At 33.6% G+C, this 26,681-nt stretch overlaps 1 long non-coding RNA gene across 1 annotated transcript in view; it reads left to right on the top strand.

Moving 5' to 3' along the window:
• Positions 1-24,541, top strand: part of LOC132713792 (uncharacterized) — a 38,206-nt gene extending 13,665 nt beyond the window's left edge. Inside the window, exon 4 of the long non-coding RNA XR_009623484.1 lies at positions 23,881-24,541. This is a non-coding gene — a long non-coding RNA (uncharacterized LOC132713792). The remainder of the gene's footprint in view (positions 1-23,880) is intronic.
• Positions 24,542-26,681: the final 2,140 nt, after the last annotated feature.

Raw genomic sequence — 26,681 nt, 5'->3', positions numbered from 1 at the left:
AAAACTATTTATCAGTTATTATGTATTGTATACATAGGGCTCGTGTTTTCATCATGAACCTGTTACCTGCGCAAAGATCAATGGTGTAAAATTCGCTTTGATTTTGGGTTATCAAATTAACGGTAGTAATTATAATGGTATTGAAAATAGAAAAAGGGTGACCACAGTCTGCCCGTAAAAGGGGGGACGTTCTTATCGATTGTTTTGTAAATTTCGGGCTTTTTATATAATTATTTTGTGGGAGTGGTTGTGAATGGGTTATGGTTGTTGTCATGACATTGTGTCTACCGTGCCGCGTGCGTGTCACATGTACATAGTGTTAATTGAAAACCATATTTCCTATTACGATTGTAAAGATTACATTTCTTTTTTAGAAGTTTTTCTAAACTTATTTCATTTAATTTTTGAATATATTTTACACTGATTTACAGAATTAATTAATTTTGATATATTTTTATTGTTATTTAGTATGAAAAGATAAATAAGATATTTGTTTCAATCTGCATGAATAGGCCTATACTTGATCAGTATCTGTCATTGCTAAATTGCGTAATATTTAAATTGACAGGTGAGGTTTATAGTTAAAAGAAATGAGAGGTGAGGTTTAAAGTTATAAAAATTGAGAGGCAAGATTTTTAGTTATAAAAATTGAGAGGTGATGTTTAAGGTTATAAAAATTGAGAGGTGAGGCCTCTAGTAATAAAATATTGAGAGGTGAGGTTTATAGTTTGAAAAAATTAAGAGGCAAGGTTTACAGTTACAAAATTGAGAGGTAAGGTTTGTAGTTATAAGAATTGAGAGGCAAAGTTTATAGTTTAAAAAAAAATTAAGAGGCAAGGTTTACAGTTACAAAAATTGAGAGGTTAAGTTTGTAGTTATAAGAATTGAGAGGCAAGGTTTATAGTTTAAAAAAATTAAGAGGCAAGGTTTACAGTTACAAATACCGGTATTGAGAGGTGAGGTTTGTAGTTGTAAAAATTGAGGGGCAAGATTTATAGTTATAAAACAAAATGAGTCATGGTCATAGTTATAAACATATCAATTTGTTTTTCAAAGTAAATCTGTAGTATATAAAATACCGGACAATAATACTTTCTTAGGTCATGTGAAGTAAGTCGTATGTTGTCAAGTTTTTTTTTGTAAAAAAGAAAATAGGTACCATGAACCACAATCACTTTATTGAACTGTAGTGTGGAAAGTTTCTTATGTTTGTTTTGACTTAATTTGAAAAAAAAACATTTGTATAATTTTGAAAGCGAACACTGGATGTGTGAACATTTGAGGGTTACCTGCTATGATTAAAGTCTAATTAAATAAAACCTTTAGCTGCCTATAACACTTGACTTTAATAATATTTACTTAAGCAAAATATATTTTATACAATTAATGAATAAGACACACTGTTGATAGTGAAGAGAGTGTTTTATTTAGCAAATAATGGCTTTTTTCATCAGAATGTATGAATTTCTTTTATTCATTTGAGAAAGTGAAAATATTTAATCATTCTGACAAGTGAAAATTTGTATAAACCATTTTTTTCAGCATTCAAGAGCTCTTGTTGTAATTCAAGTATGAAAATGTGAATAGAATCTCTTATTAACCAGGTTTTCAATTTTGAAAATCCTGGTTATTAGATTGGGGTATGGCGGGCGGATGGGCGGATGGGCGGATGGGCAGATGGGCGGATGGGCGGATGGGCGGATGGGCGGGCGTCAAACGAAATTGTGTCCGCTCTGTAACTCTTCAACCCTTTGAAGAATTTTGATGAAACTTCAGACAAATGTTTACCACATCAAGATGACGTGCAGAACGCATGTTCCGCATGGCTGGCTCCAAGGTCAAGGTCACAGTGACATTAACATTGAAAATCCTGTCCGCTCTGTAACTCTTCAACCCTTTGAAGAATTTTGATGAAACTTCAGACAAATGTTTACCACATCAAGATGACGTGCAGAACGCATGTTCCGCATGGCTGGCTCCAAGGTCAAGGTCACAGTGACATTAACATTGAAAATCCTGTTGCGGGCGTCAAACGAAATTGTGTCCGCTCTGTAACTCTTCAACCCTTTGAAGAATTTTGATGAAACTTCAGACAAATGTTTACCACATCAAGATGACGTGCAGAACGCATGTTCCGCATGGCTGGCTCCAAGGTCAAGGTCACAGTGACATTAACATTGAAAATCCTGTCCGCTCTGTAACTCTTCAACCCTTTGAAGAATTTTGATGAAACTTCAGACAAATGTTTACCACATCAAGATGACGTGCAGAACGCATGTTCCGCATGGCTGGCTCCAAGGTCAAGGTCACAGTGACATTAACATTGAAAATCCTGTTGCGGGCGTCAAACGAAATTGTGTCCGCTCTGTAACTCTTCAACCCTTTGAAGAATTTTGATGAAACTTCAGACAAATGTTTACCACATCAAGATGACTACAGAATGCATGTTCCGCATGGCTGGCTCCAAGGTCAAGGTCACAGTGACATTAACATTGAAAATCCTGTCCGCTCTGTAACTCTTCAACCCTTTGAAGAATTTTGATGAAACTTCAGACAAATGTTTACCACATCAAGATGACGTGCAGAACGCATGTTCCGCATGGCTGGCTCCAAGGTCAAGGTCACAGTGACATTAACATTGAAAATCCTGTTTACATGATTTTAACTTGATTTGGCAGTCAAAGGTCATATCATCTTTGGAGGTAATTTAAAAAAGATATGATATATTATTTCATGTCTACTTTGTAACTTGTTTTTCATTATACAGAATTATCAATATAATTATAGTGAACAAATTCTTCTGTGCTGAACTCGTCCTACATTTCTCAACGGATTTTGTTCAAACTTTCACAGAAGCTTTGTCATCAAGCACCCTGGCACATATTGTCGGGGTTTTGTGATTATATAGTTTTTGACCTAATTATGGCCCTTTGTTTTTTTCCTTATACATAATATTATAGTGAACACTTCTTCAGTGGCAATTCCTCCTACATTATTCATGTTTTACATTGCACATAGTTACATTGTTTGTTGCTTGTATTTGTATTTCAAATACAACATATTTATCTACAATGGTGATAATTGAAAACCTGGTTTCATGGCATTGCCATGTTTCTTGTTGAAATATTCAATGAGAATCATTGTATACTTTTAGATGATCAATTTGTCAGGTTGAATAAGGCTGCAGGAAATGAAATGAAAAATGACAAAAGCTATAAATGCAGTGTATGCAGTTCGTATTGACATTGTCACCTAGATTTTTCGTCTTGGGCTATGCGACCTTTTCTTCGTTTATTGATCACTTGCATTTTTTAAAACTGAGTAAATGAGCATGTGAACCATTTTCTACATTTTTTCTTCGTTTTATCAAATCAAAATTTTCGTTTAAAGGAATTAGTATAAAAAAAACCAAAAAAAAACCAAACAGTAAAATAAGATTTGGAAGAAGATTGAAGGATTAAATTCTGATAAAGTCACAAAAGTTCTGTCAATAATCATGGGAGCCATCTGGTTAGCTCAGTAGGTAGAGTGTTGAAACTTGAACCCAGGTTCGACTCCTATATAGTGCAAAAGTGAATGGAACTTATACTGGTAAACTGCTTGACAGCCTGCCCAGAAACGATGCGATGGCTGAACTGTGCTCTGGTAAATCCAATGTGGCTTGCTGCCGTGATCTGGAGTGAGAACTACCAACACCACCACCATCAGAAGTCAGAGATACTTGACAACAGAATACTGAACTTGTTAACTTACTTGAGAATTTCATAATGGTAGTCTGACCAGGCCTAAGTATAGACGTCTGTCCAAGCCTAAGTCCATACTTAGGCTTGGTCAGGCGTCCATATATACTTAGGCTTGGTGCAATGCACACTTTTGCACAACTTACTGAACTTTAAATCCAGGTAAATTAAGAGGACAGACTTGGTTATTTCTTATAATTAGTGAATAGAACTCTGGAACATAGGAAATAACGTAGGAAATGAATAGCATTTGAAAACTTATAATTAACCTGTAATTGCAAGAAAAAGAGAAGATTTCCTTTGTTTACTTTTATTTGTTTAATAAAGAAAGTATCCACCCCTTCCCTATGAAAAGTTATAAGAAGAAAAAAAAATCGAAATCTTCTGTTTGACCTAGACTTACTTAAATAGAACCTTATTGTTTGAAATGCACGAAATAGAGGATTTATGTTTGTGAATTTTAAAATCCTTTAAATTTTATGTTATAAGTAAATAAAACTTTGATATAAATCTTCAAGCATATAAAAGCATTACAAGAGACCCATAAGCTACTGACTTAACGTATACTTGATAAAGAATCGCTCATAAATTTATTGATACAGAGTCAAATTGATAGATATAAAATATGTGATCCAATAAATTTTTAATGAAAGCGTATGTCAGGGTATCAATCCTTTTAAAAATCTCCGTAATCTGTTCAAAAATCTTTCATTTCATGGGAATACTCCTGGCAGAAAACGTAAGTTCACACGACCCTAGTTTTATTATAGACCATGCAAGCTTTATTATAGATGTATTAAATCATGATTAGTTCTTAATACAGTAAAACTTGGAATACTGTCACACCCCAGTTAATGAACCATCCCAAAAAAAAATTTTGCTCTCAGTTCTATAGTAAAGATAATTTATCATAAATTGACCACTTGTGACCGCTTAATTATATCAGTATGTTGAATTTTTCCCTAATAATTATGAGCGGTTTTGTCCAGATTAAAGGATGGACAAGTCCATTTAAGAAGGTTTAAGGTCAAAAGCCAAGTCCATGTAACTATTGTATTGGAACAGATTAAGTATGAAGGAGGGGTATACAAACTACATTTTTGTCAAAAAATGTTATTAACACATACATTCTTTTGATACCCTTTATAGGCTGTTATCTTTTGCAAAAAAGGAGTGACAAAAATATGTTTAAAAAAACTCGTTGATTTATGAATACAAATTTTTATGGGTAAGTTAGTTTATGAATACATTTTTTAGACTAAAGATTAATCTAATAGGTTGGGGGTGGTAGTCATTTACATATCCTTTATTGACTGATATCTATAACTTCGGTATAATTTGGTTACCTCATTTTCAGGGCTACGCGATCTGGTGAAATGATAAATTTTAGACATTTAAGTGCTGGGGAAAATTCCTTTATCTTGGAACTGTGGGAGACTGGATGTCAAGTGTCTTTCTGCGATTTCTATTTTTAGAAATTATGAAATAGTCTACAAAGTATTTCAAGATGTCTGTACTTTTGTTATATGGAAATGAGTAAAAGGGGCTTATATTAGTAAACTCTTCTGATCACAATGAAAAAATAGGCTATGTAGCACAAAGCAAGGCTGTGGCTGCAGACAAGAAACCTTTGTTTGCAACTTAATTTTTGTGTTAAATCTTTCAAGGTAAAAGTTTGGATTTGAAAATCCTTCACGTTAACAATGGAATGTTCTAAATTTTTTAGTGAATCGAGTCTGTCCGACAAATGGTGCAACATGTAAGCGTTGCTTCCTTGCATTAAACATTATTAACCCAAAGCTTGATAATAGATGAAAATTGTTCAGATGTTTGCCGTTAAATATATGTTATCTTTTCATGTAATTAAACTTACTCTTTGAAACAACAACAGACAACTTCTTTTTTTTGCTCAAGACTTGCAATGTCTTTGGTATATTATGTAATAAGTATGCCTTCATTTTCCTTATATTTTCAAAATGATCGACTGTAAAACAGAAAAAGTTGGATTCCATAAAGGACGGCAAAAAAGAAAATATGGCAAAACTGAACTGAATCAGTTTTGCCATCACCCAAGTGGTTAAAAAACAAAAAAAAACATGTTTGCCGTCTACATGAATAATGATGATTTTCAGTTACGCCATTTTGGCCGTTCTTTAGCAATTCTGTTTCTTTGTATTCTATATTGTATCATTTGTGTGTCAAAATATTGGACTATGGTCCTTTTTTGTGTGCCAAGTAGCCCAATATAATAGCTCAATAAAGATTACTTTCAAGTAAAATAACTTCCCTTTACCTTTTGGAGAACACTTAAAAAAACTTATCTGAACCAACTTATGCTTTAATATATTGAGGCTTACTTTAGTTGTTGTCTTTGGTCTAGGGCCTCATTGAAATGTTTCGAATATGTACATAGGTATTAGTCTGTCTTTTTAACAAAGTTTATTTTTATAGATTGTCATTAAAATACATCATTTTTAGGGTGAACTTATGACCGGTTTATTAGTATAGTTTTAACCAAGTGTTTTATAACTTAATTTCAGCTAATCTGAGTAATATATATAGGGTTTTAATAAGAAATATTAAAGTTGGCCTACTTGGGGTATTGCCTGAAGGAATGTTGGTGAATTTATTCGTCAGAATATATTGAAGACTTTGGAATGTGACAGCTACTTTATGTTGAGGATCTATCACTTTGATTTAGAATCGTCAGTCGGCTTAGCTTAATAGGGAGAGCATCTGATCTGTAATCCAGGGGTTGCAAGTTTGATCTTCAGGTGAAGCCAAATTTTCTTTAAGACGATTGATCTCAGTTAAGTAAATTGGTAAATTTTCTCTGAATGCTGAAGAGTGTCAAAGTAGCAGAAACAGACAGACAGACATACAGGTTATAATTGTAAGGTAACATTAGTTATTTTATAATTATCTTGTGCAGAAAAAAAATCATTTTATAAGGAAAGCATGATTAATTAATCTCTATATGGTTATGTGCTCAGTTCTAGTATTAAAGGTTTTGTTCCTGTATACATCACCTTTTATACATTCTTTTACTTGGGGATCATAATTGTGTCACTTTTCATGGAATGGCACCAATGCTTCTCCTATATTGGGATGTTTATAAATTCAATATTCCACCATATTCATGTTTATATGATGAATTCTTCTTTTTAAATTGGTGCTATCTGGCATGGACAGTAGCTTACAATTACCACTGTGGTCCATGAACAGGCTCTATCAAACCGAACTAACAATATGTTAAATTTTGCAGTTTTGGGCGTTCTTTAGGGGGATCCTGTTATTGTTCTACGTCATCAGGGACTCCACAATACAACATCAAGAATTATATAAAACACAAGAGCTAAACCAGATTAACATCGTTTTTCCGACTTCCATACCATGCCTGTGGCTATATCCAGGTGAGCTATTGAACTTAACTGATCTCTTGCTCTACTTAATATTCAGCTAAACAGAAAATTAAAGTTATTTCACTGACCTGACTGGCATTTCATTGTATACTGTATTTAATAATACATAAACAAAGATTATATTCAGTCACTACTTTACTTTGTTTGTTTAAATAATGCCTCCCTAATGACTTAGTAAACAAATTGACTGATATACGAGACATGTTGACCCTGAAAAAAAAGTCATTTTGTTAAACTAAGCAGTTCAAAATGCAATTTGTTTGAATGAGTGTAAAGAATTCCTAGAAATCTTTTCCAACAGATGCTATCATACATATGAATGTTGAGACTTTACTCAGTACTAGTTCTACTCTGAGTTGGGAACTATTTATTGTCTGTTACAAGGTTTTTGATATTTTTTGAGATAATAAACAATATACTATTAGTGCCAGGTCAGATTGCATGGATGTGCAGACTGTACTGACCCTATACCAGATGGTTATTTCATTGGCAGACAAATTTTGGCCAACTGTAAAGATAGTTAAATTCATGAATCATTTTTAAGGATTACTTTGTTTATTTTAGCCATCATCCTGCTGAATTTGTATAATGCATTTGCCAAGCTTTGAATTTGGAACAGTCCATTTAAAATTTCAGGGATTTCAGTATCAAAATATACAAAAATTGAGCTACTAACAGTATACAGACTGGTCAAACCTCACTGAAGATGGTGGTGGTTTTCACTCGGGATCAATTGGCCTAAGCCATGTTGAATTTACCAGAGCACAGTTCAGCCACCACATCGTTCCTGGGCAAGCAGTTTACCTGTACTAGTTGCCTTCACTGAAACTTCTGTACATGCCAGAGCAGAGGTACAGTACGAATGACCGTCAATCACTACGAAAGTGACCCACTGGGAATCAAACTCGGGTGGCCCGATATTCAGTCCAAAGCTCTTCCTATTGAGCTAACCGGACAGCTATAAAAACTGAAGAGCAGACGGGCCAGGTTCTTTAATGTTGGCTATAAGGCTGATCACTTCAGGTCTCACACTGGATACGGGTTGTGTGGAATGTTGTGAATGTGGAAGTTGAATTAATTAATATGTATACAGAATCTTCACTAAAATAAAAAAAAATCTGCTGACAATATTATAAATGTGATATAATTAATAAAATATGTAATAATTTTTAGCATTATTATATTGTCACCTTAGAGCAGTAAAGGATTAACTCCTATTGAAATTTATGAAGAGTTAATCCTAAAATTACAGCACTAAGGTGACGATATATTGAATTGCAAAATCTCTCACATGAATAATGGGGCTGTTCCAAAGTCAATGCAGGACATATATTGTTCAATTTAGAATTTTTTCTTTCTTTTTAGCTCACCTGTCACAAAGTGACAGGGTGAGCTTTTGTGATCGCTTTTCGTCCGGCGTCCGTCCGTCCGTCGTCCGTCGTCCGTCCGTAAACTTTTGCTTTAAATGACATCTCCTCATAAACCACTGAGCCAATTTCATCCAAACTTCACAGGAATGTTCCTTTGGTGGTCACCTTTAAAAATTGTTCAAAGAATTTAATTCCATGCAGAACTCTGGTTGCCATGGCAACCGAAAGAAAAATCTTTAAATATCTTCTTTTCAACAACCCTAAGAGCTAGAGCTTAGATATTTGGCATTACACATCTTCTAGTGAATGTCTACCAAGTTTGTTCAAATAAAAGCCCTGGGGTCAAAATTGGCCCCGCCCCAGGGGGTCATTAATTTTCCCTATATGCATATAGTAAAAACTTAAAAAATCTTCTTTTAAAGAACTGTAAGAGCTAGAGCTTAGATATTTGGCATGAAACATCTTCTAGTGAATGTCTACCAAGTTTGTTCAAATTAAAGCCCTGGGGTCAAAATTGGCCCCGCCCCAGGGGGTCATTGATTTTCCCTATATGCATATAGTAAAAACTTGAAAAATCTTCTATTAAAGAACCCCAAGAGCTAGAGCTAAGATATTTGGCATGGAACATCTTCTAGTGAGTGTCTACCAAGTTTGTTAAAATAAAAGCCCTTGGGTCAAAATTGGCCCCGCCCCGGGGGGTCATTGATTTTCCCTATATGCATATAGTAAAAAGTTAAAAAATCTTCTTTTAAAGAACAGTAAGAGCTAGAGCTTAGATATTTGGCATGAAACATCTTCTAGTGAATGTCTACCAAGTTTGTTCAAATAAAAGCCCTGGGGTCAAAATTGACCCCGCCCCGGGGGGTCATTGATTTTCCCTATATGCATATAGTAAAAAGTTAAAAAATCTTCTTTTAAAGAACAGTAAGAGCTAGAGCTTAGATATTTGGCATGAAACATCTTCTAGTGAATGTCTACCAAGTTTGTTCAAATAAAAGCCCTGGGGTCAAAATTGACCCCGCCCCAGGGGGTTATAGATTTTCCCTATATGCATATAGTAAAAACTTAAAAAATCTTCTTTTAAAGAACCCAAAGAGCTAGAGCTTAGATATTTGGCATGAAACATCTTCTTGTGAATGTCTACCAAGTTTGTTCAAATAAAAGCCCTGGGGTCAAAATTGGCCCCGCCCCAGGGGGTCATTGATTTTCCCTATATGCATATAGTAAAAACTTAAAAAATCTTCTTTTAAAGAACCCAAAGAGCTAGAGCTAAGATATTTAGCATGAAACATGTTCTAATGGGTGTCTACCAAGTATGTTCAAATAAAAGCCCTTGGGTCAAAACTGGCCCCGCCCCGGGGGTCATTGATTTTCCTTATATGTGTATAGCAAAAACTTAAAAATCTTCTTGAAAAAACCCAAATAGCTTTAGTTTAGATATTAAGCATGAAACATCTATAAGTAAATATCTACAAATTAAAGCCTGGGGGTCAAAACTGGCCCTGCCTCAGGGGTGTCATTGTTTTTAACTATATGTGTATAGTAAAAACTTAAAAAATCTTCTTTTAAAAAACCCAATGAGCTAGAACTTAGATGTTTAGCATGAAACATCTTCTTATGGGTGTCTACCAAGTTTGTTCAAATAAACAAATAAAAGCCCTTGGGTAAACATTGGCATGGGGGGGAGGGGGGGCTATATACAGGTGAGCGACCTCAGGGCCATCATGGCCCTCTTGTTTCTTTTTTTTATTGATAATAGAAAAAAATGGTGTTTAATGTGAACTGAATGGAATAAGATAAAAGCAGCAGAAATTTGATTATTATTTCTGACTTTGTGTTGTTCTTTTACTGATTTCATACTGATATATTTATAGTTTCACTTTCAGAAAAATAATAAGTAATACAAAATTTGTTAGTCTGTAAAAAATAGATCTGAATGTTTAAAACTTTTTTTTTTTGGCACTTAAAACATGGTGTGTTCTTTTTTACCTGTGTGGGATGATGCAGAAATAATGAAGTTATGAAAAAAACCAACTCAGCACAAAATAGCTTTTTTTCCCCCTATCAAAAGAAAAGTATTGGATTGACCTATATATAATACTTCTCATTATAAATCCAATCCAGATTCTCTGTTTATCAATCAGAATTAGCTCTAGTTATCTTGTTATGAACATTTTAATAGTTTTATGACTTGCGTCTGCTAAATGCAGAGTGCAGACTGCCATTCATTTAAAAGAAAATAGTTAACCCACAATGCATCACTGCCCTCACTGCACACTTCCTGTAGTTTGTAAGCAAGCAGATTTTTTTTATTTGAGCCGTGTCCTGACAAAACCAACATAATGGGTTTGCGACCAGCATGGATCCAGACCAGCCTTCGCATCCGCGATGTCTGATCAGGATCCATGCTGTTCGCTTACAAACCGTATAACAAGTAGAGAAACTGATAGCGAACAGCATGGATCCTGATCAGACTGCGCGGATGCGCAGGCTGGTCTGGATCCATGCTGGTCGCAAACCCATTATGTTGGTTTTGTCATGACACGGCTCATTTTAACAAAAGTCTTGTTTACTGGTGCCATATGTCTGATCTGAAACTGATCACAACTTTTTTTTTTAACTTGTTACTAGAGATGAGATATTTCTATTTAAAATCTATTACATTTGCCTTGGAAATTACAAGGAAAAAAGGTGAAAAGAGCTCCAGTAATGATGAGGGCAGGCTTTTGTTCTTGAAGGAATGTAAATTAACGAAAAATTAAGTTAAGACTACATCACCATGTTAAATTCATTAGAAAAAAATCCGGCTTTACTAATAGCTTGGAAATTGAACTGAAATTGGAAAAACATTCAATATTGCACAGGTTGGCAAAGGAAGAGGAGGGGGGTTTTATGGACAAGTTTTATAGTGTATTTTAAATGAATGAGTTTTACTGTAAACATAAACCTATGGGAGCAAAGTGAATTAAATATTTGTAATATTTCTTTCACCAACTGGTAATCCCTTGAAGCAGTAAAATTTTACTTTCATTCCTTGTAAAATTTATTCTCAACCTGGAATTGCATCAAGTTTCTGATATATTTAATGTAAATAAAAAAATCCGCAGTTGAGTGCAAGAAAAAGCTATCTGTTATTATCTATTCCTTTACCTTGCCAGTTTTTCTCGTAACAGTTTTAACAACCAATCAAAAGATATCATATAAACATGTAAATGTGCATTTTGATATTTATTTAGATATTTTAAGAATTGTTACAAAAATCAATAAGATCTATCACATTTTCTGAACTAATTTTTTTTTTTGGTTTGTTAATCTCGTAATGGCATCATACGTATTCTACATCCCTGGGGTTGCCGTAGTTACCAAGGTTATACTACAGCTGCCATAAGTTTGTGTTTAAAACATATTGTCATTGTTTATGCGCATCTAATACAATATCCTCTTGTCAGTATATAAAAGCGTGGGAAAACCCCGCGGCAATTGTGATTTACAATGTTGTGTAATTACTAGCAACATTTCTCAATCATTGTTTTGTCATTTTTGCACATTTTCTGTTAATTGGCAGAAAAGGGAAGAGAAGATAACTGCTCCAGAAGACGTAGTGTGAAGTTGCTCATTACTGGTAACGAACAAACTATTCATCTAAGTTTAATGTCAAAAGTTACATTATTATACGCATGCAGGAATAAAAATAGTCCCAGGAAAAAAAAAAAAAAACACAAGTTTTCCCCTTTCGTAAGATACTGAGATACTGCATTGATAATGATGATTACATGCATTTACACAATAACATTGCCTCAACTATTTTGAGAATGCATTTGAAATGCATTTTAATGATTTTTTCATGCAGGGTGAAAAATGGGCCAAGGTAGAGAAAATGGCGTCATGTATAGGAGGCCAGCTGCCGCAAAAATTCGAGCTCATCTGTTTGTACAAATATTTTGATAGGGATCTTCTATCCTGTTCTAAACTGATACAGAGGCATTTCTTTGATTTTTATTAGTTTTAATTAGTTTAGTTTTACTTTTTTCTTCTCTTACACTGACGTTTTCCCATGAGATGAATAGGCCAATAGCAGAATGCAATTTTTGTTTTTGGGACTGATTATTCATACGACTGTACAATGTTGTCATATTGAGCCAACGTTATGTTTACTGAATGAATGAATTGTCCACACCAAGACTGTTGCATTACTCATGATTGTTGGGACTTATAACTGCTTTGGTGCCAATATAGTCAGGTCATTTTTATGCTCCCCGAAAAATTTCGAGAGGGCATATAGTCGCCGCCTTGTCCGTCCGTCCGTCCGTCTTTCCGCACTCACGAGAGGGTATATGTTGGGTACTGAATACCCAACAACTACCAATCCTACTCACTCCGTATGTATTGTTGGGTATTTTCTTTGAGTGTTGGGTACCCTTTTTACACAGTAAAATACCCAACAAGAATACAAATGTCCGTCCGTCCGTCCGTCCCCTTTTCTTGTCCGGGACATAACTTTGAAACAACAAGAGGTATCAACATGAAACTTTGTAGGTAGATAGATCTCATTGAGTAGGTGTGCAGTGCACAAGAACCGTAACTCTGCCTTGTCTAATTTTTGAATTATTCCCCTTTGTTTATTTTTGCACTTTGAACTTTGTCCGGGACATAACTCTAAAAGTATAAGAGGTATCAACATGAAACTTTGCAGGTAGATAGTTCTCATTGAGTAGGTGTGCAGTGCACAAGAACCATAACTCTGCCTTGCCTAATTTTTGAATTAACTCCCTTTGTTTATTTTACACTTTGAACTTTGTCCGGGACATAACTCTAAAAGTATAAGAGGTATCAACATGAAACTTTGTAGGTAGATAGATTTCATTGAGTAGGTGTGCAGTGCACAAGAACCGTTACTCTGCCTTGCCTAATTTTTGAATTATCCCCCTTTGTTTTATTTTTACACTTTGAACTTTGTCCGGGACATAACTCTAAATGTATAAGAGATATCAACATGAAACGTTGCAGGTAGATAGATCTCATTGAGTAAGTTTGCAGTGCACAAGAACTGTAACACTGTCTTGCCTACTTTTGGAGTTATTGCCCTTTGTTCATTTTGACACTTTGAACTTTATCCTGGACATTACTCTAAAATTATAATCTCATGGAATAGAAGTGCAGTGCAAAAAAACATAACTCTGCTTTGCCTACTTTTGGAGTTTTTGCCTTTTGTCCATTTTTTTTATACTTTCCTGTGTCCAGAACCTTCTCGGGGAGCATCACCCGGTTCAACCGGTTCTTGTTGAAGGTCAGACAGTAAAGATACAAGATTTCATTGTTGACCTTGACATTGCTTGAGGTTTCTGTGTCCCCACTACTAGGGAGGGAATATAGATTTGCCCTTGCCCATCAACCAGCTTTCCTGTTGTCTATCTGTACACTGACTAAACAGTAGATTGTGGGGCATTTGTGTCCTTTGGAACCATTTCTAGTTTATCTTAAAGTTAAAGATTTATACAATTTGTTGCTTCATGGTTTGATGCATAATAGCATCTTTAAATATAAATTGTGATGCTTCCTCTTGATGTTGCATGGATCTGTTTTAAATACCTAAAAATACCCAATATTGATATCATAATAATAAATTTTTTATGGATTTATTGTAATGAACAACGTTAGAAACAAATTTTTTTCTCTTGGATGCCTTTTTGAAATGATTTATTTCATTTGCACCTCTCACATGTAAGTCGTTATAAAGCATTAGTTTTAAAGTATGGAAAGCATATTTTACAAAGTACCTCATAATGAAATACATGATTTAAGAATGCGATAATGGATGTAAAAGTGTTATAGATGCTAGGAAGCCTTCCTCCAGTTAGACAACCGAACAACTTCACTGTATGTATATCAGGTAGCGAAGTTACTAGGAATTCTGGGATGCTGTTTCGAGAGAATGGTTTACGGAAAAAAAGCAGGCGGTATCAGTTAATTATGATAAATATGTAAAAAAAAAAGGTTATATAAATATTTTGATGATAGTTTGATATTAAAATAATGTTCTCACTTAAGATAAGGAAGAGCTACTGGCTTTTTAAGATAGGCAGAAAAAATTAATAAATTTGCAGCAGTGTAGTGTATATGATTGTTTGGCATAGAAAAAAAATAAGATTGTTAAGAAAAATTACAGAAAATGAAGTGTTCTTAAGTAGTATAATGGAGATGCTAATGTAGACAGAGCATCTTGGTCTATTCATGAGGTTACAGTCTGATTTTGTAAAATGAACTTGTTCTGTTGTTGTTTTTGTTCATGGGCCCATTTCTGCATGTATGCCAACAGACACATTGGTATTTTTTGAAATAATGAGTCACAGTAGAACCATGGACTAAAAACTAAAAATAGGAATTATGAAATACTGTGATAAGGTCTTTGTCAATTATGCCATGACAAGACTTGTTGATCAATTAAATTTCAGTTCTTTTTAAGGTCAAACTAGAGATTGAGTTTGGTATACATGCTTGCATGCCTAGTTCTAAATTGATGACCGAGGTTTGTCTTGTCAGTACACTAGTATTTAATCCTTAACTTGCTGAATTTCTGTAATGGACTTGTCCAAACTGTCTATGGGTTAACATGATGAAAATTTGAAGGGTGGCAAGCCAAAAATAAAGAGCCTTGTCATACTTAGAAATTTTCACCCAAAAATGATGAATGGTTTTGTCCAGACTGAGTCATGGACATGTCCATGTAAGATATTTAGCATGTTAAGGGTTGAAAGTGGATGATTGCTTTATCTTATTGAGTTGTTATATATTCAAGGGGGAAAGATAAGGGTAACATTTCAAAGTGATTATGTTCAAGTAAACAAGAAGCTTTAAACCATTCATATTGAATTTGAAATGGTCAAAACATTCTCATTATCTGAACATTAATACAAAAATATACAAATACACAAATGTGCAATTACTCAAAATGTAAATATTTTAACCCTTCCCATGCTAAAATCACATCATGAACTCTCGCCCTGCTTTGAAAATGAAACTATTCATTATTAATGTAAAGGATTTGGTATTAAAAAAGCTAAAATTAAGTAACCATCAATGTCTTCTGTTCAAACTGTATGCAAAGGAAAGTCACATGGGTAACCAACCCCAGAAGACTGTTAGCTATTTTATTTTTTAGAGTGAAGGGACAAAGAAATTTCTCCATTCCAGGAGAACCAAAAGGTCCTTTTATGTGTAAAGCACTGGTCATAACACTGGCCCTTTGTTAATCCAAATGACTTGTTAGAGAATCAAACTTGTAACCCCTGAATTTGTAGTCGAAGTGTGTAACCACTTGGCCTGCTCATCAGAAATAATTAAATTTGCAAAATAACCAAAAGCTCCTCATTGGTGCTGACAAAAAAGCTCAGCAATGGGGCAGACAAAAGGCCAACAGTGGGGCAGACAATAATCCTTCATTAAGGGAGGTAGGATGGACATAAAGCACTTGTTGGGGCAGATAAAAAGCTCCTCATTGGTGCAGCCAAAAAGCACTCATTGATGCGCACATAAGTCTTGGAATGGGAAAGACAAAAAGCAATCATTGTTGCACACAAAAGCCTTGCAATAGGGCAGACATAAAACACTAATTGTTGCACACAAAAGCCTTGCAGTGGGGCAGACATAAAACACTCATTGTTGCACACAAAAGCCTTACAATGGGGCAGACAAATGCAATTATTGTTGCAAACAAAAGCCTAGCAATCGGGCAGACAAAAGCCCAGGCTCTACTAAACAAAAGATGTTAGTTAATGAAGAGATACAACTACTTTACTGGTAATTTTACTGGAATAATTTGTAAAAAAAAACAAGATAAACATATCATAGTGAAGTATACATACTAACATACAATCCTGTCATAGAATGTAGAATAACAGTGCATGAGAAGTAGTACAAGGGTATTGTCATTAATAAAACATACAGTTTTGTATTTTATAGCTTGGGAGAAAAACACAGATGTGATGTTTTGTAGTTGGAAGTGTTTGTCAAAAGCTTGTAATTGAATAAAAAATGTTGTTTACCAAAGATCTAATTATTTCCACGGAATATTTACCACAACTCTTGTGTAGGGAACATTCATGATTGTGTATGATAACACTTTTTGTTGGTGAAAAAACGCTTTTGTAAAGAGAGCTGCATGAGTGTTTTAAAACTTCCAGATGTACTTTTTGAACACTTCTGAGTTAAAGTTTTATGCAATGCTGATTTGGTAGAAATTTGTTGTAGAACATTGGAGCACTATGTTGTAGAACATTTGAGGACTGTGTTGTAGAACATTTGATGATTGTATTGTTGAGAACTGTATTGTAAAACATTTGAGAACTGTATTATAGAACATTTGACAACTGAATTATAGAACATTTGAAGACTTTATTATAGAATATTTGAGGTCAGTATTGTAGACCATTTGAGGACTTTATTGTAGAACGTTTCATGACTGTTTTGTAAAAATTTGAGAACTGTGTTGTAGAGCATTTGAGGACTTATTGTAGACCATTTGAGGACTTTATTGTAGAGTATTTGAGAACTGTGTTGTAGAACATTTGAGGACTTATTGTAGACCATTTGAGGACTTTATTGTAGAGTATTTGAGAACTGTGTTGTAGAACATTTGAGGACTTATTGTAGACCATTTGAGGACTTTATTGTAGAGTATTTGAGAACTGTGTTGTAGAACATTTGAGGACTGTTTTGTAGACCATTTGAGGACTTTATTGTAGAGTATTTGAGAACTGTGTTGTAGAACATTTGAGGACTTATTGTAGACCATTTGAGGACTTTATTGTAGAGTATTTGAGAACTGTGTTGTAGAACATTTGAGGACTTATTGTAGACCATTTGAGGACTTTATTGTAGAGTATTTGAGAACTGTGTTGTAGAACATTTGAGGACTTATTGTAGACCATTTGAGGACTTTATTGTAGAGTATTTGAGAACTGTGTTGTAGAATATTTGAGGACTGTTTTGTTAAACATTTGAGGACTGTATTGTTGAACATTTGAGGACTGTATTGTAGAGTATTTCAGGACAGTATCATATCAGGACATGATTGAGTATTTCAGGACATTACTTTGGAACATTTAAGGATAATATTGGAGAGCATTTCAGAACGATGTTGTAGAGCATTTAACCCTTTACCTAATATAGACGTGTTTTGACAGCTTTTCGAACCCCCCTTTTTTTGATGCTTCAAAACAGTGAAATACTACCCTATTTATGCCCCAAACACTATTTTTCGCTTGAGAAATGTTGTTAAAAAAAAGTGATCACTTTTTCAGCGCTACCCCCCATCAAAAAGGTACATCAAAGGGTTGCCAGAAGGGGGATGTCCCCCCCTTCTGTTTGGGGGGTTTGAATGGGGGCAGCAGTCTTCCTCATCACCAAGAAAAAAATTTGAACATGTTATAGGCTAAAAATGGCCTCAGGTCAATTGTAAGGTAACGTGTAACCAACGTACTCTATGTCAATCCATTGAGAAGTTGCAGCACTGTGAAATCAGTTTTGATGGAAAAAAAACAATGCAAACTAGTGATTTTTGGCAATTTGTGAGACGTGCCCCCCTTGCCATGGTAAAAGGAAATTTTAAGATTTAGCATGCTGTTACATTGGATATAGTCAAGTCAATGTTTGTGCCAAGTTTCATCAGTATTAATGCATTTTTGCAGTTTGAACTTGTAACAGGAGGCTTTTCAATGAAAACAGCCATCTTTCACAATATACTCATGAGGTAAACGGTTAAAGACAATACTGTTGAGTATTTCAGAACAATATTGTAGCGTATTTCATCACAGAACTGTACGAAAACTGTGTGTTTTCATTAGCAGCAAGATATATGTACTTTCAAAAGAAATATTTGAGACTCGAAACCCATAAAATAATTATATATTTATAAGTAATTAATTTGAAAAGCATTAAATTTAGCTGTTGGGGGTCATTGTTGTCCCCGGGATACTACTTGTAGGCCTCCCAGTGTACCTTGAAGTATTCCCTATATACCTCAACAATCTCAAACTAATTTATGGTACCCGGAAACACTTTTATCAAATATGAATAGCAGTATATTTTTAAACAAATATAAACATTTTCTTTAAAAGTTATTGCTATATTCAACTATTTTTCCCACTATGCATATATTTTTGTGACATCATAAAACTGAAAGGAGATCAACCAGAGTCTAAATCAGATGAACAACAAAAACAAAATTGAAGTTGTATTCTTATTTGTATGGCTGTACGGTGTACACCCAGGCAATAATAAAAAGGAAGGGGTGGGAGGTGAAAAGGAATACAGCCCTGATAGAAAAAGTGTGTCAATTTTCTAATGGACTTTACGAAAATGTTTTTAAGACATCAGTTTTTTTTCGCCATTTAATTAAGGAGGCTGTTCAGTATTTTTAAGTACCAATGAGTACTTTCACATGGGTGGGTACTAACTAGTCAAGTACTAAAAGATACCTAGGAGGGCTTACAAGTAGTACCAGGGATGACTTATAATAAATGTATGGAGTATAGATAACATTAGGGCAAAGGGAAAAAACTCTTACTATGTTTACACTCCATCAGTTAGACATGGAGTACTGTCCCTTGTTATGTGTGAGGTCTGGCATCGGTGTTGAGGGGATTTAATTTGACTAAATAAAGATTTAATGATGTCACTTTAGTAGGAAGTATTGAATGAAACTGTCATTTTTTCCCTGATTACTTAGCTATGTGAGTTATTTAATCATTCATGTTATGAAATTTGTAGAGGGGGCCATTTTCCTGTCTTGTTCTGTCAAATTTTATAGACCATGTACTGATGTTGTCAAAAATGAATTAAAATGAGAGGAAATAGTTTTCTTAAATGAAATATTTTGCAGGTGAGAGGAAATCTTTAATCAAATTTCAATCTGCATTGAAGGATTATGTCATCAAACGCTTTATGGCACACCACATTTAGAAAAAAAATTGAACATTTATTTTGTTTAAACTAAACTTGCATTAAATCTACTGACATGATATATTGACTGTTAAAACTTAGGGGATTATTGTTACAGGAGTTGGTGGGAAAAAGGTCAGCATATCAAGACCCAATTTATATTTATGCCCTCCTCCTCAAGTGGGAAGATGTCATATATATATTTGTTTTATTTAATCAGGGGGGCAAAACCCCCCTAACACTTATCAATAGTTCATTTCCTGTCATGGAGTTGCTCTGCTTCTGTTTGTAGTTTCAAATACTTCAATATTGTATAGAAACAGTGTCTTCTTCAAATAAGGAACAGGGGTTTCATTATGACCCAGGAGCCAAGTAAAATTTTAATATGTTACATGTTACAGAAAATTTCAAAATAAGTAGTGCCTGAAAAGCAATCAGTGCAGACCATGATCAGATAGCATGAATATGCCTGCTGATCTTGGTCTGCACTGATGATATGCCATGCTCTTAATTTTGATTTGATAACCAGCAGATTAGTAAAGAGAACAGAGACCCTGTTCTGACAACATGGCTGAATTATCTTGGAGGTTGTTTAAAGGCACATGATGCCTCAGAAATGAATAAATTTTGACATCTTATAAAAGGGCAAACATAGACTTTATAGCGTTTAAATAATGGTGTTAAAGCATGTTAGATGCTTATTACCTGAAGATAGTAGCGCTAAATGTGAAATTATTTGTCATGAAAGTAGCAAAATGTAAACAAAGTAGTATTTTGACTTTCATACAAAATACTGAATCACTGTATCAGTACTGATTGTTATAAAGCAAATGAAGAAAAAAAAAATGCTCAGGTGTTTGGCCATTAATGAATTACATTTTTGAAAACAAGAAAAGTACACCCAAATTTAAAAGCCTTGGAGAAATAAAAAAGCATTCTTGAAGTCTAATGGGCCTTAAAAGATTGCAGCATGCATAGCGAGAGCAAACATAAAAGCCATCGGCCCCCTTACCCCAAATTTTAAAGTTCATCTCCAGTAGTCTACCTTTGCCATGTATTACCATACATGATCCAAGGGTAAATAATATCCCTTACATATTTTGATTAAAATTTATGTTCTGTAATTTTTCTTTCAAACAAAATTTATCATCATTTGTATTGCTAAATTATATAAACTGTTAACCCCTTTTTGCAAATGTGTAAACATGCTGACATGCCATATGGCATTTTAAGGACCACTCAAGTTGTTACCACTTGATCAAGTTCAATACTGTTAGTGTTTTTAATATTACGCCTGCAACTGCAGTACTTATATATAACAGATTGTGAAAAAACAGGTGTTTATTTGCAACACATAATTATGGCAGATGCTGTGAAATAATACATGTACTGCGAATGTTTCTGTAATTTTCATAATGTTACAATATTTAAATAAAATTCTGTGAAGAATTTATGTTTTTGCTACATTAATTAAACTATAGATTTAATGTAAATCACAAATAGGTTATTCCCTAGAATGTAAACTGTTTTCTGAATTTTTACTGGATTTTTTTTCTATTGCCTTTGTACAGAGATCTATTAAGCTTTAAAGGGACTCCACTGAGATTTTTAGCTCGACTATTCGAAGAATATGAGAGCTATTGTAGTCGCCCCGGCGTTCGCGTCAGCGTCTGCGTTGGTTAAAGTTTTTTGTAAAGTCAAATATCTCAATTATTACTTGAGATATTCAATTGAAACTTACAATACTTATTTATAGTAACAAGGTACATCAGATTGACAAGTGGGATAACTCTGCCTACAATATTGACAGAATTATGCCCCTTTTTAACTTAGAACTTTTGGTTAAAGTTTTTTGTAAAGTCAAATATCTCAATTATTGCTTGAGATATTCAATTGAAACTTACAATACTTATTTATAGTAACAAGGTACATCAGATTGACAAGTTGGATAACTCTGCCTACAATATTGACAGAATTATGCCCCTTTGGAACTTAGAAATTTTGGTTAAAGTTTTTTTGTAAAGTCAAATATCTCAATTATTGCTTGAGATATTCAATTGAAATTTAAAATACTTTTTTATAGTAACAATGTACATCAGTTTGCAAAATTGCATAACTCTGCCTGCAATATTTGCAGAATTATTTGCCCCTTTGAAACTTAGAAATTTTGGTTAAAGGTTAAAGGTCTTCAAAGATATTTACTTGAAACTTTACACATGCACTTAGGGTCATAATTGGAGGGTCATACTATCAAGCACTTAGAATAGTCGAGCGTGCTGTCCTACTGACAGCTCTTGTTTGACATGACAGTACTGGAAATAATTTTTCGAAATTAATATTTCATTTTATGAAGGTCTGGACCAATTATTTGTATGCAAATTTTAGATCATTCACTTGATCTGAATAGTTGTTCATGTCTTGTAAAATGACCCAAAATTGAAAAACTTCACTCGAATCTGTCTTGGAATTGCTTTAAAGTACGATTTTCAATATATACGGTATATATAGGAAACTAAAATTTTATGGTTTTTAGACTTTTGAACCTCAGTGGAGTTCCTTTAATGTATATCACAAATGACTTACTGCCTTTAATGTAAACTGTTTTCTGGCTTTTTACTGATTTTTCATTTTTCAGAAGCACTATTAAGAAATTAAAATGACATATTATGCATGCATGATATGTATCATGCTAAATATCTTGAAGGATCCCCATGAAGTCAAAAAGCTTAAAACATAAAATTGTTCTAGGAAAAAGGAGTGAATGATGATTTGAAATTTTGCATACAAGTTATTTTGTCCAGACCTACATCAAATCATGTACACAAGTTGCCAAAAATGATTTCTAGTCCCTGCATGTCAAAAAACTTCAATTTCTAGAGTCCTGTTTAAATAAATATGTCCAACTTACAATATTTACTGACTGAAAGGCAAACAGTGCAGACCATGATCAGACGACCTGGATGTGCCAGCTGATGTTGGTCTGCACTGATTGCGTTGGTAGAAACTGCAGCCGGCATAAAGTTAATTAAGAAAGAATGCAACCTATAAATAACATATTTTTCAGTGCATGCATCCATTATTGAAAATATTTTTTTTTATTATTATATATGAAAAAATCATATTATTGTGAGAAAAGTCAGTATTTAAACATACAGTTTTTATAAAATATAAATAATATTATGATGTAGTTCTTATTTCATTTGAAGGTATTTTTACAATTAAATTAATTTTATATATATTATCTAAGAACTTAATAATAAGTAAAACAAGTGGTTTTTTTTGCAGTTATGATTATATTTAGAAAATAAAAATCATCATGGCTATTAATAAAATATTTTTCATTAAACAATAAGGCTTGTATAATCCAATTTGTTTTATTTATTTTAAATACTTAATACTGCTCAGCTGTGAATTTCAGATTTAAACAACTTACAAAATGATATAATTTTAACATACCTTTTTTTTTCATGTGGAACTAATATCCTTCAAATCGAATCAGAAGAATAATAGAATTAGATCGTTTTTTTTTTTTTTGTTTTTTTAGTGAAATGAAATTACAGCCTTTTCAATGTAGACACTATTATTCATTGATAAAGTAAACTTGAAGTAATTTAAGTATGCCCACTTATAAAAAAAGGATTTATTTCGAAGGATAACCATCTTCAGGAGCCAAGTACCGGCAATTAAACGGTCGGCAGTTACTTTAACAACATTGTTTATTTGATATAAGCTATGATAATGCATGTGTTATTGATCGCAAACTGCATAGTCAGAAAATATTTACTTAAGTTCCCATAACTGTATTGGTTGCAAAAGATTTAAAAGTAAGATTTTTTGCGGGATGGCGACTTGTTAGTATGAATTTCCAGCCCTGCCCTGTTACATAACAAGCCTTGGTGACTACAGTATAAAATTTACAAAAAAAATTCCAAATTAACTGGAGACAAAAACACAGTACACATATTAGAAATTTTCAGTAACAAATCTGTGGAACATTTTTATTCTGTTTGCTAAAAAAAATTGTTGTTAGTTTTAGATATAAGAATGATACCATGGAACTTTTTGCATTTCTCTCATGTACATTGTATTCTTCAAGTTAATTGATAAATACTTTAAAGCTACATGCCTCCAAATGAGCCAAAAAATTTCAAGAAAATAAAACTAGAGAAAAATGTACTAATAAGATTTTAAGAAAAGTAAAAAGATTCAATATTCAAGTAATAATTTAGATGTAATGTGATGCATTTATCAATATATTATGCGACTTATATTCAGTAAGGGCTATTTTTATTAATTTTGACCTCTTTTTGGTAAATTATGTGGTTTGTAAGTGCTGTTTGCAATGTGTAAATTAATTTCTTTGTTCAATTCACAATATTTTACTTTTGAATATATTTTCAAAATTTTCAGGAATCTGAAGGAATGCTGCTTTAAAAGAAAAACTATTGGAATTGCAAAATTGAAAGTGATTGTGAAAGATTGATTTTGAAGCCTGACATTACATGTTCTCTTCTGTTACCACAAGTCATAAAATAAAAATCCTTAAGAATGGACTTTGAACCTGGAGAATTATTAACAATTGGACCTGTGGCAATGAACAATGTGGCAACATAATTGCCAGCTGCATGGGTTCAAACATGATATTAGGGTTAAGCCGTTGTCTTCTTTAGTATAACACTGTACATGCTAATGGAGACAATGGCTTGCCCATGATGGTGTTTGAACTCTTAAGCTACTGATTCTTAGTTAGATTATTTACTAGTCTGACTATTTACTAGTGTGACATGTTTGTACTTGTTGGCTCCATGAACAGAATTTAGAGTGTGTCTATAACCTTATACTCAGCTTTGATTGTGCACAATGAAAGTAAAATAATTCTGTATATTACACTAAAATCTGGAAAATTGGCAGCAAGCTACTAGTACAACCATGTGTAGTAAAATTTGCATAATGAAATAAGTTCTATTATCTTTTAGTATATCAATTTCAATTCTGCTCCCAGGACATATTACTGGTGTAACGAGGATAAATGGTCAACATTGTTGCTCAAACCCACACTGTCTGAGTTGGATTTTACACAGTTACACCCCTTTCCTTAAATAGGTGTATCAATATATTGTATTATAATTTTATGTTTAGGTGAATATCTGAGTCTATGGACCTGGCTTATGTAATATTTATCAAAGCTGATTACAATAAGTGTTTCATTATGTGATCAAATTTAAAATGCTTCATTGGGTAAATTTTGAATTTTCAAAGTTGTCAGATTTTTCACACAATAATCAGAAGTTATATATTTTCCTATATGTTATTTGCACATGATTTATGTATGTTTTACATAACATTGTTTTGATTTTTCCGCTAGCTAGTACCCTATATACCTTTAAAAGCCTTTTATGATTGTTAAAGTAAGTGCCACACTTTCTTCAGCTTTCATCCATATGATATTGTAAATCCTAGTACTAGTAATTTGAAAAATCTGGAGACAATTGTAGACAAGGTTATGGGATCTTGAGAAAAAGGGTGGGCTTTCAAGAGAGGCTGGTTAATATGCTTTTGGGGAGGGTTATCATTCTGGGTTAAATTGTATTTTCATAGACATGATTAACAATCTTTACAGATCTTTGTAGACATGGTTAACTGATCTTTATAGACAGGGTTAACTGATCTTTATAGACATTGTTAACTCATCTTTATAGACCTGGTTTAGTAATAGAAAGAACACCGAAACACAGGCTATCTGATTTGTACGAGGAGTATAAATCAGATTACCGAGTATTTTGGTGTTCTTTCTCTTTTGTATCATAGTCAAACGTAACAACACATTCCCTGAAGCCAGAATATGAAACGCTAGAAAAAAGTAACCACTGAACGAACATTTGAATATGATATTTCTGCTGCTTTCCCTTTCTCTGCCGTCACAATAAGTAAACCCCAGCAAAAATGAGCCAATCAACAGGCATTATCTGGAGATGGGTAACTGATACCTGCACTCCAGGTACAGCACTGTGGATGTAAATGTATACGATTTAACTCTGACACTATTTCAACAGAAAGGTCCCCAAACTATGATACAACTGATCTTTATACCCCCGAAACGAAATTTGGGGGGTATATAGGAGTCACTCGGTGGTTAGTCGGTTGGTCCAGCCGTCCGTTGCATTTTCTTTGTCCGGAGCATAACTTGAAGACTTATGGTTGGAATTCAATACAACTTCATACAATGGTCTAGCACATTGAGAGGGAGTGCAGTGCACAAGAACCATAACTCCATCTTCACTAATTACAGAGTTATTGCCCTTTGTTACTTTTTAGACAGGATTAACTGATCTTTATAGACTGGATTAACTGATCTTTATAGACAGGATTAACTGATCTTTATAGACAGGGTAAACTGATCGTTTTAGACATGGTAAACTGATCTTTATAGAAGGATTAACTGATCTTTATAGACAGGATTAGCTGATCATATAGACGCTTAACTGATCTTTTTAGACAGGATTAACAGATCTTTATAGACAGAGTTAACTGATTTTTATAAACAAGGTTAACTGATCTTTATAGACAGGGTTAACTCATCTTTATAGACTGAGTTAAGTGGTCTTTATTAAGGGCTAATTAAGATTTACCTTGTATTTTATTGATAGGATTAACTTTTTTTGCCTGATAGGAAAAGATTTTATTAATATCAATAACAAGGCCATAATGATCTTTATAGACACTTATTTATTAACATTATAATAATTAACGGACTTTTTTTGGAACTAAAACATGATACAGAAATCTAGTAGATCACATGTAAGATATATTGCTTGGCAAGCAAGATAAATATTGACTGCCAATAGATGTGTACTTGTTAGACATGCTCTTCTCTCAATCATGTGTACCTTGTACTATTCTACTCTAATGTTAATTGATCTTAGTGCAGGTGAATCAATGTAATCCATGGCATTACGCAATTAGTAGTATTAAATATTAGACTTTTATATAATTATATGTACTTTTAAGCAGTTGATTTGTTTGTTTGTTTGATTGGGTTTTATGTAGCACTGACACAGTATACTGGTCACATAGCGACGTGTCAGCTTTTCTGGTGGAGGAAGACCTCAGGTGCCCTTCCGTGCAATATTTCAGACACTAACAGGCACCTGAGTAGAACCACCGATGTTCCGTAAGCTAGCTGGATAGTTACCTCACATGAAAGAATCCAA

This window comes from Ruditapes philippinarum, unplaced genomic scaffold, assembly GCF_026571515.1.
Source record: "Ruditapes philippinarum isolate M1 unplaced genomic scaffold, ASM2657151v2 ctg321_1_1_1_1, whole genome shotgun sequence".
Classification (NCBI taxonomy): Eukaryota; Metazoa; Mollusca; class Bivalvia; order Venerida; family Veneridae; genus Ruditapes; species Ruditapes philippinarum.
This window is presented reverse-complemented; position numbering and strand designations above follow the sequence as displayed.